Below are 8,869 nucleotides of genomic sequence, written 5' to 3' on the forward strand. Positions count from 1 at the left end.
CACTATTTTCCATTGTACACAACTCCTTTTACACCACTCCACTCTACCTTCAACATTCTTTGCCACACCACTCTACAACACATTACTCCACTCTGCAAAACACTTCTCCTCTCTACTCTACACTACTCCACTCTGACACTCTACACCGTCCCATGCTACTCCACTTCACTCCCTCCATGACACACTATGCCACTCCACTCTACAGCATTCCACTCTACTCTATGCCACACTACAACACACTGTGCCACTCTATGACATGCCACTCTATGCCATGCCAGTCTCCTCTATGCCACTAACTTTTAGCCATGTTGAACAGATGCCACACTGGTTTACAACATGGCTAAAACACGTTCGCATAGCAAATAGCTCTCGTATTGACGAGACCTATTGGCTTTGCCAATGCTTATTTCTCTTTGCCGCTAAATGTATCATGGAAACTACTGCTGATGTCATGCGGAGGCAGGCAGCAAAGATGAAGTACTTTTACAGAGTGGTTTGGGACTGAGAAAATGTGGGCTTTATGGCCCCCCCCTCTCCATTTCTTGTAGGGGGCCTCCGAAAAGGTTTTATTACCCTACTGAACTGGTACCTGTGTGGTCACTGGGTCATAAATCCCCAAGTGAAAAGAAAAGACACACTGGCCCAATAAAGAAAGCTAAGTAACATTTCAGATGGATGAGGATTGGTGTCACGGTCTATAAATTTTGGAAAGAATGCTAAACCAAGGAACACACACACTTGGCTGTGGATGGAGCAGGCATGTTCAAGCTGATCTTACTTACAGAGTTTGGATAATAGACCTCTATACATATACAAGGGACAGCATCCTTCAAATGACAAATAACAAACAATAAACACCCCATTTATTATTTATGAATACATTGTTAAGCCAATCAATGAACCTCTTCTTCAGTTTGAAAAGTGTTGGTAGGAACTTGTACACATGATGTTTGTTTGTATGGGCAAGGTGAATAACTTCTACCAAAAGTCTCTCTGGCAGGGATGTTATGTGACATCATGCCTGCATGATATTGGGCTGGAGATATAGGCTATCAATAAAAACAGACTATGGTTAGAGGCTATGCTGACAAACAACTCATATAGAGGGTTTTCATTAGAAGAACAAGATCAGGAGCGAAAAATAATTTAAACTCTATACAGATTTTCACAATTGCCCTGCACTGACCTTCTGTAGAGTCACATAGTTTAAACAAACAGACCACCCAGTAAAATGTTATATAGTTCCCTAACACATACATTTAGGGCTTAATTACGAGTCTGGCAGTCACTAGACCACCAGACTCACGGTGGCAGTCCGGACTGCCGCGGCGTTAGCGGTCTGACCATCAAGTTAAGAGTTTGGCGGTTTGACCGTCAAAAGACCACTGTCTCCACCAGGATCAGTGATCCTGACGGGGTGACAGCGGTTGTGGTTGCAATCAGCCATGGTAGTGCTGAAGTCAGCGCCGCTGTGCTGATTACAACCTTGTTCTCTGCCAGTCTTTTCATGGTAGTCTGACTACCATGAAAAGGCTGGTGGAGAACAAGTACACGGGGCCCCAGGTGGGCCCATCCTGATGGCATTCGCAGTGCAGGGGTCTCCCTGCCCAGCACCCTTAAAATGCTGTGCAGACCATGTACATTTCCAGGGTGCTAGTGCACGCTGTGTGTGGCAGCATTGCCGCCAGCTCAATTATGAGCCAGGAACAATGCTGCTGTACCATTCCCACTGGGCTGACCAGCGGATATCTTGATTTCTGTTGGTCAGCCTAGTGAGAAAGTTGTAATGGGGCCATGGGGAGACCGCCAGCACCGTGGTGGTCTCCTCGTCTGGAGTTTGGCGGACGGATGTTTCCATCAGAAAAACTCCTAATGACCCACTTAATGCTATAGTGTTTGTACACACCAAACCAGACATTACCAGACATTGACTCTGAGACCTCCTTTTTACGGTAGTTTTTCCTGCAAAGGCTATCGCTACCACTGCAACTCAACCTATGACATGCCTTCCGGTCCACAACAATTTGGGAAGTTCTACAAGGGAGACACAAATATCTTCTGCAACACAAAAAATACCAGCTATTGACATACCAAAATGCTTGAAAAGTCACAAAATTCTGAAGCTCACTCATGAGATATTACGTCACACATGGTGGCCTCTTTTGGAGTGTGGGTTCAATTACAGAGTATCCACCTCAATTGCACGTATGCAAATCTAAGCACAGAAGTGAAAACGGTACTGAAGTATTTAATACTGCTCTACATAAGATTTGATGTGGAAGTCCCAGCATGAGTAGAAAGCATGCGAAATCTATGAAAGATCAGGAAACATTAATCTCTGGTTAGAGTATAGAAACACAATGGAAGAGTACTAAAGATATTTCAAACCACTCTCTTTGTTTTGTGAGAAGGATCTGATCTGGTACATCAGATTTGGAGGAAAGTGGCATTATGGGGGTCACTACAACCCTGGAGCCATGGCTGTTGTGGCGATTGCACCGCCAACAGGCTGGCGGTGCAATCCAGGGAACTATGACCGCGGCAGAAGTTTCCCGCCACATTTGCCCCAGTGGTGATAATCTGCCTGTGCAGCGCTGCTTGCAGCGCTGCCCAGGGGATTACGAGTCCCCGACCGCCAGCCTTTTCCTGGTGGTTTGAACCGCCAGGAAAAGGCTGGCGTTACGGGGAGTCGCGGGCCCCCAGACAGGGCCCCATGCAGCTTTTCACTGTCTGCATAGCAGACAGTGAAAAGCGCAACGGGTGCAACTGTGGTTGCCGGCTCCTGTGTTGCGGCCCAGCAGGGATCTCATAATGACTGCGGCAGGAGTGCGGCCGCCCGGTGGTCAGATCTCATAATGAGGGCCTATATCTTAAAGAAGTAGCACCATAAAGGCTGATCCAGTAAGAATATTTGAACAAGTGATAGGCTGTTTTTCGGATGGAATCATTGCCAGATGTGGAATAAAGGAATGCATGATCTACTGCCTACCACTTGGACATGCCTCGGACTCACAAACTTTTGCAAGGAGAATGAGGGTAGTACTGGAGATAGGGGGCTTGCATTGAGTTGAGTACGGTACTACTTAAGATTTTGAGACCTTCCTTACAATGGTGCTCAAAAGATATTACCACGACTCAAACACTTCCAACATTTGAAGACAATTGTCGGTGTACAGCATGGTAATGAAAGAAAGTGAATTATCATCATGTCCAAATGAGCAGACAAATAGTGACAATGACGTGCACTTGCAGTACAATGCATTGTGATTGACTGTAGTGACCCATGGATACTGTTTTAGAAACTATCCTCAAACAAGACCACATAAAAACACAATTTGAAGAAAAATTACCAAAGCCAGCTCTGAGTGACTCACATATGTAGACCTGGATGAGACTGCCCTCAAAAGCTTAATTTCACACTGGAGGAAAGCTACGAAAAGAACAGAGGAGAGACATATCTGGAGAGTAGTTGTACTGGTATTCTAACTTCATGATGACTCAAATCATAGGTTGATAATATCATGGAAGAAATATCATGATCTCAAGAATATTATTGAACTTAGTATAGTAGGTAAAACCATATTTTTTCTTTACTTAGAAGAACTTATTGATGTAAGTAATATTTATTGCTTAGGTAATGCTATATATATACTTTTTTTTCTGTTCTCAGCGTATTTCTATACTTTTTGGTTTATTTATTGTGTACACATTTATCACACCTACTTTGACCTGTAATATTTATTTTATAGCATCTAATTATACAGGTTTTTTATTATAGTTTTTGGGCCAGGATGTTGGACTAATGGGGAAGAATGATAGGAAGTATAATACACTCACCCACTTATAAATGGTTTTGGGATAAATTAATAGTTGGTTGCTGTAGGAAAATGACTCTGTTGGCACGGTTACCCACTAACTTTTTGCCTTTTGTCGATGCTAGTTATGATTGAAAGTGTTATGGGACCCTGCTAACCAGACCCCAGCACCAGTGTTCTTTCCCTAAACTGTACATTTGTCTCCACAATTGGCACAGTCGTGGCACACAGATAGGTCCCTTGTAATTGGTACCCCTGGTACCAAGGGCCCTATGGCCAGGGATGGTCCCTAAGGGCTGCAGCATGTATTATGCACCCTGGGGACCCCTCACTCAGCACATGCACACTGCCTCACAGCTTGTGTGTGCTGGTGGGGAGAAAAAGACTAAGTCAACATGGCACTCCCCTCAGAGTGCCATGCCCACAACCCACTGCCTGTGGCATAGGTAAGTCACCCCTCTAGCTGGCCTTACAGCCCTAAGGCAGGGTTCACAAACACGAACTCCACAGTTCCATAATGACTACACTGAATACTGAGAAGTTTGGTATCAAATTTCTCAGCACAATAAATCCACACTGATGCCAGTGTGGGGTTTATTGAGAAATGCACACAGAGGGCATCTTAGAGATGCCCCCTGTATACCAGTCCAACTACTAGTACTAGGCTGCAACTGTACCACCTGGCGGTGAGCCTCACAGGCTCAAGCCTGGTGTTACAGCGCCCTAGGGTACTCCAGCTAGTGGAGATGCCCACCGCCCGGACACAGCCCCCACTTTTGACAGAAATTCCAGAGGAGATAATGAGAAAAACAACTAGGAATCACCCTGTGATCTGGCGAACCCGATCACGGTGACAGCAGCCGTAGGAAATGACGTGTCGGGCGAACCCGATACGTCATTTCCGCGTCCCCATGTAACCATGGGGACGCGCAACGCACCACAGCTGCGTTTCCCCGTTTCCGGGGAAACGCTCGTAATGAAAACGGCCGCGGATCGGCCACAGGGAGAGACCCACGAAGGAGAGCAGGATGCCGGGAGTGAGAGGAGGACGGAGACCAGTGAGGACGCGAAGGATCAGAACACCAGGCACCAGGAGCCGAAGATCCCCGAAGAGCAGGACAAACAGACGAAGGAGCCTAGCCACGACCCAGGAGGGTCGTGGCTCACAAAGGTACGGTCCCTCCTAGGGGCAAGGGGCAGGAACCCTAAAACTACGCTAGGAAAAGGGGAGTGGGGAGGGGTAACAGGGGTAAGAGGGGAGAGGGAGAAAGAAAAGGGCACAGTCTAACTAAACAATTACCAAAAACCTCTCGGGTGCACCTTATGACTTATCTGAAGCACAGAAGGAATTATGCTTTAGCACAATTCACGGGTGAACGCACTTTGCCTTCTATTCCCCTACTTACCCACTCCCTCTTCGTTCTCCACTAGGAAGAGCCCCAGTGAATACCTATAAACTTACCCAAGTCTTCTTTTGTTTTCTTGTCGGTACCTCCCTGGAACCTTACCACGTCACTCGAGAAACCTGACAAAGGAAGAAAAGAGAGAGAAAGAAGACCAAGTTAAAGAAGAGACATTTAACTGGGCTACGCCATATTTCATGATATAAGCTTGAATTAACAAAAGTTAACGTCTATAAAATACATTTTTATTTACCAGAATATCGGATCTCTGTCTGGTGTATACCGTTCAGCCTGCCACAGTGGTGTCAGAAGTGGGATCGGGGTATCCCGGCGGCTGCTGAACGGTATAACCATGAGTGAACATCCGAGCCTTGAGGACATGATTAAACAACTGGCGGAAGGCCAGCGACATTTACAGCTGTCTGGGAGGCTCACCAGCGTGAGGCCAAAGAAGATAGGGAAGCCTTACAGTCCGCTCTAAAGAGCCAAGCCACTATATTAGCAAATAATCAGCTGGTTCACGAGACGGCCATGAAAAAATGAACTGAGACCATAGCTGCTAGTAAAGTGCACCCTAATGTCCCCAGTTCGGTTCTTCAACGGTATCAGGAAGGGGAAGATCCTGATTCGTTCTTTACTAACTTTGAGCGGGTCGCCTCTTCGGCTCAGTGGCCCGAAGACCGATGGGGACAATATATCGCACCCTTACTCACCGGTCTTATCCAGGCAGCCTATCAGGCGGCCAACCCTGATGGAACTACACCTTATAAAGACATTAAAAAGAGTATTTTGGAACGGATTGGTCACGACACTGAGAATTACCGAGTAAGATTCCGTAAGGTTAGATGGAGTCAAAATGAGGACCCTCGAACCTTTTACTTTAGGGTTAAGGATTTGGCACTCAAATGGCTAGGTCCTATAGGCAATAGTCGAGAGGATGTTATTAAAACGGTTATCCTCGAACAATATTTGGACTCCCTACCCACCGGTACAAAAAGCTGGATAAGACAACATCCTAACGTGGATACGGACATGGCTATAGATTTGGCCTGTGCATATCACAGGTCCACGGACGTAACATCAACTTCACCGCGGCCTAATCCCAAAACCCTTCCCCCTCCAACAAGGCCCCTCCAGAGATATCCTGTAGAAGACCCTATTTCGCGTAAACCAGGGGAGACTCATTCAATGTCCGGACCCCAGTGTTTTAACTGTGGAGAATGGGGACATATTGCTCGCTTATGTCCCAGGAGAACAGAGGGGACGGAACCTATGGAAATAGGAGTAACCCGACGCTGAATCTTATGTACAGGAACAGGGGATAACAAGTTTAAAAAGACACTCCGAATTAATGGGCATCTCCTCTCGGCCCTTATAGACTCAGGTTGTACTCAGTCAGTAATACGACAAGATTTAATAGATCCAGTAGATGAAAACACCTGCCAAAGAGTAACGATTTGCTGTATACACGGTGATAAGGCCCAATATCCTCTCTCCACAGTACAACTAGAGTGGGGAAATCACAGAGACTTTCTTCCCATGGGGGTCATGGAACAACTAACAGAGGAATGTATTGTGGGAACAGATTACGTATATTTCCAACAATTACTAAATAGTACCCACAAGGAGAACTTCGAATGGTGGGCAGAGGCTCCTTTCCCTAATAGCGAAATTGACTGTCCCCCATATCGTAGAAAACTATCTCGCCGGGAAAAGAGGGAAGGCAAGACTCAGTTTCGAGAAACGAATAACCAATCTCAAACCATACGAGTTATAGCGGAGAATCACAGGGACAACATCAGTTTCCGGCAGCATCAGAGGGAGGACCCTACTCTCACTCATGCTTGGGGAACAGCAAAAACGGAAGAAACTGACGAGGTTGTACAACGCAATCTTTTGTATAGGGTGACCACTACCAGGGAAGGGGAACGCAAATTCCAATTAGTAGTCCCCGAGACCTATAGAGACCAAGTACTTTTTCTAGCCCACAATCAACCGGGTGGGGGCCATTTTGGCAGAGACAAAACGGAAGAATATCTCCTCCGAAGATTCTACTGGCCAGGGGTTTTCGCTCACATTCGAAAATATTGCTCACAATGTACTAGGTGTCAGCTCACCGAACCAGGCCAGCCCCGGAAAGCACCTCTCTTACCTCTTCCCATCATTGATATTCCATTTAGTAGGGTGGGAATGGATTTAATTGGACCCCTAATTCCCTCAACTAAGGGACATACATATATACTGGTGATAGTAGACTATGCCACCCGGTATCCCGAAGCCATACCTATTTCCAGTATGACGACGAAAACGGTAGCACAGGCAATGATAACAGTATTCACGAGGACCGGGTTTCCCCGAGAAATTCTTACGGACCAGGGTACTCCCTTCATGTCCAACCTTATGAAGCAAATCTGTAAAACACTGGGCATTACTCAGATTAAAACTTCGGTCTATCATCCACAGACAGACGGACTGGTAGAACGCTACAATAGGACTATTAAAACTCTCTTAAAGAAAATAGTAGATGAGACTGGGAGAGATTGGGATCAGAAACTGCCCTTAGTGTTATACGCCATTCGCACCCACGAACAGTCCTCTACAGGACATAGTCCATTTGAACTGGTCTTCGGAAGACAACCTCGCTCCCTCTTAGATATGGCAGTCGAAACCTGGGAGGAGGAAGAGGAAGAGGAGGGGAGACCAGTGTTAGAATACGTACAGAAATTGAAATCACATTTACAGGACTTATGGGAGAATGTAAGACAACATATGGAAAAGGCCCAAGAGTCGCAGAAACGCTATTATGACAAGGGAAGTAAACTCCGTACGTTCCTTCCTAATGACAAGGTATTGATTATGAGACCCACATCTGATCAAAAGTTGCTAGCTAGATGGCAAGGGCCATATAGGATTGTTAGAGCAATCTCCCCTGTCACCTATCTCATCGAGCTAAGCGTCAATCCCAATAAAACACAAATTTATCATGTGAATCTTCTCAAGAAATGGGAAGCGGAACCAGAAGTCAGTGAGAGAGTAGCAGCGAGTTGTCTTTTATCCCCCGTTAAGGAAGTAGAGATAGAGTTGTTTCCCTCGGGGAGTACACAGGAGGTAAATTTGCCCATTATCAACACCTTGTTGACAAAATCACAGAAGGATCAGTTAGCTGACTTGTTAGCGCAACACTCAGGTGTATTCTCTGATACACCAGGCAGAACATCCCTAATCCAGCATAAAATAAGAACAGCCCCAGGGCAGATTATTCGATTACGCCCCTATCGTATTCCCGAGGCTAGGAAACATACAATAGAAACCGAAATAGAAAAAATGATACACATGGGAGTTATTGAGCCTTCGGTCAGCCCATGGTGCTCACCCGTAGTTCTGGTTCCCAAACCTGACGGAACAGTTCGTTTTTGTATTGACTTCCGCCAACTCAATGCCATCTCTGAATTTGACTCATATCCTATTCCCCGGGTGGATGATGTTCTTGAGAAGCTAGGGACAGCTAAATATATGTCTACTTTAGACCTCACTAAAGGATACTGGCAGATACCCCTTTTCCCCGAAGATAAAGAAAAAACAGCCTTCTCGACTCAATCCGGATTATATCAATTCACGGTGTTACCTTTTGGCCTACATGGGGCGCGGCAA

Source organism: Pleurodeles waltl, chromosome 9, assembly GCF_031143425.1.
Source record: "Pleurodeles waltl isolate 20211129_DDA chromosome 9, aPleWal1.hap1.20221129, whole genome shotgun sequence".
NCBI lineage: Eukaryota > Metazoa > Chordata > Amphibia > Caudata > Salamandridae > Pleurodeles > Pleurodeles waltl.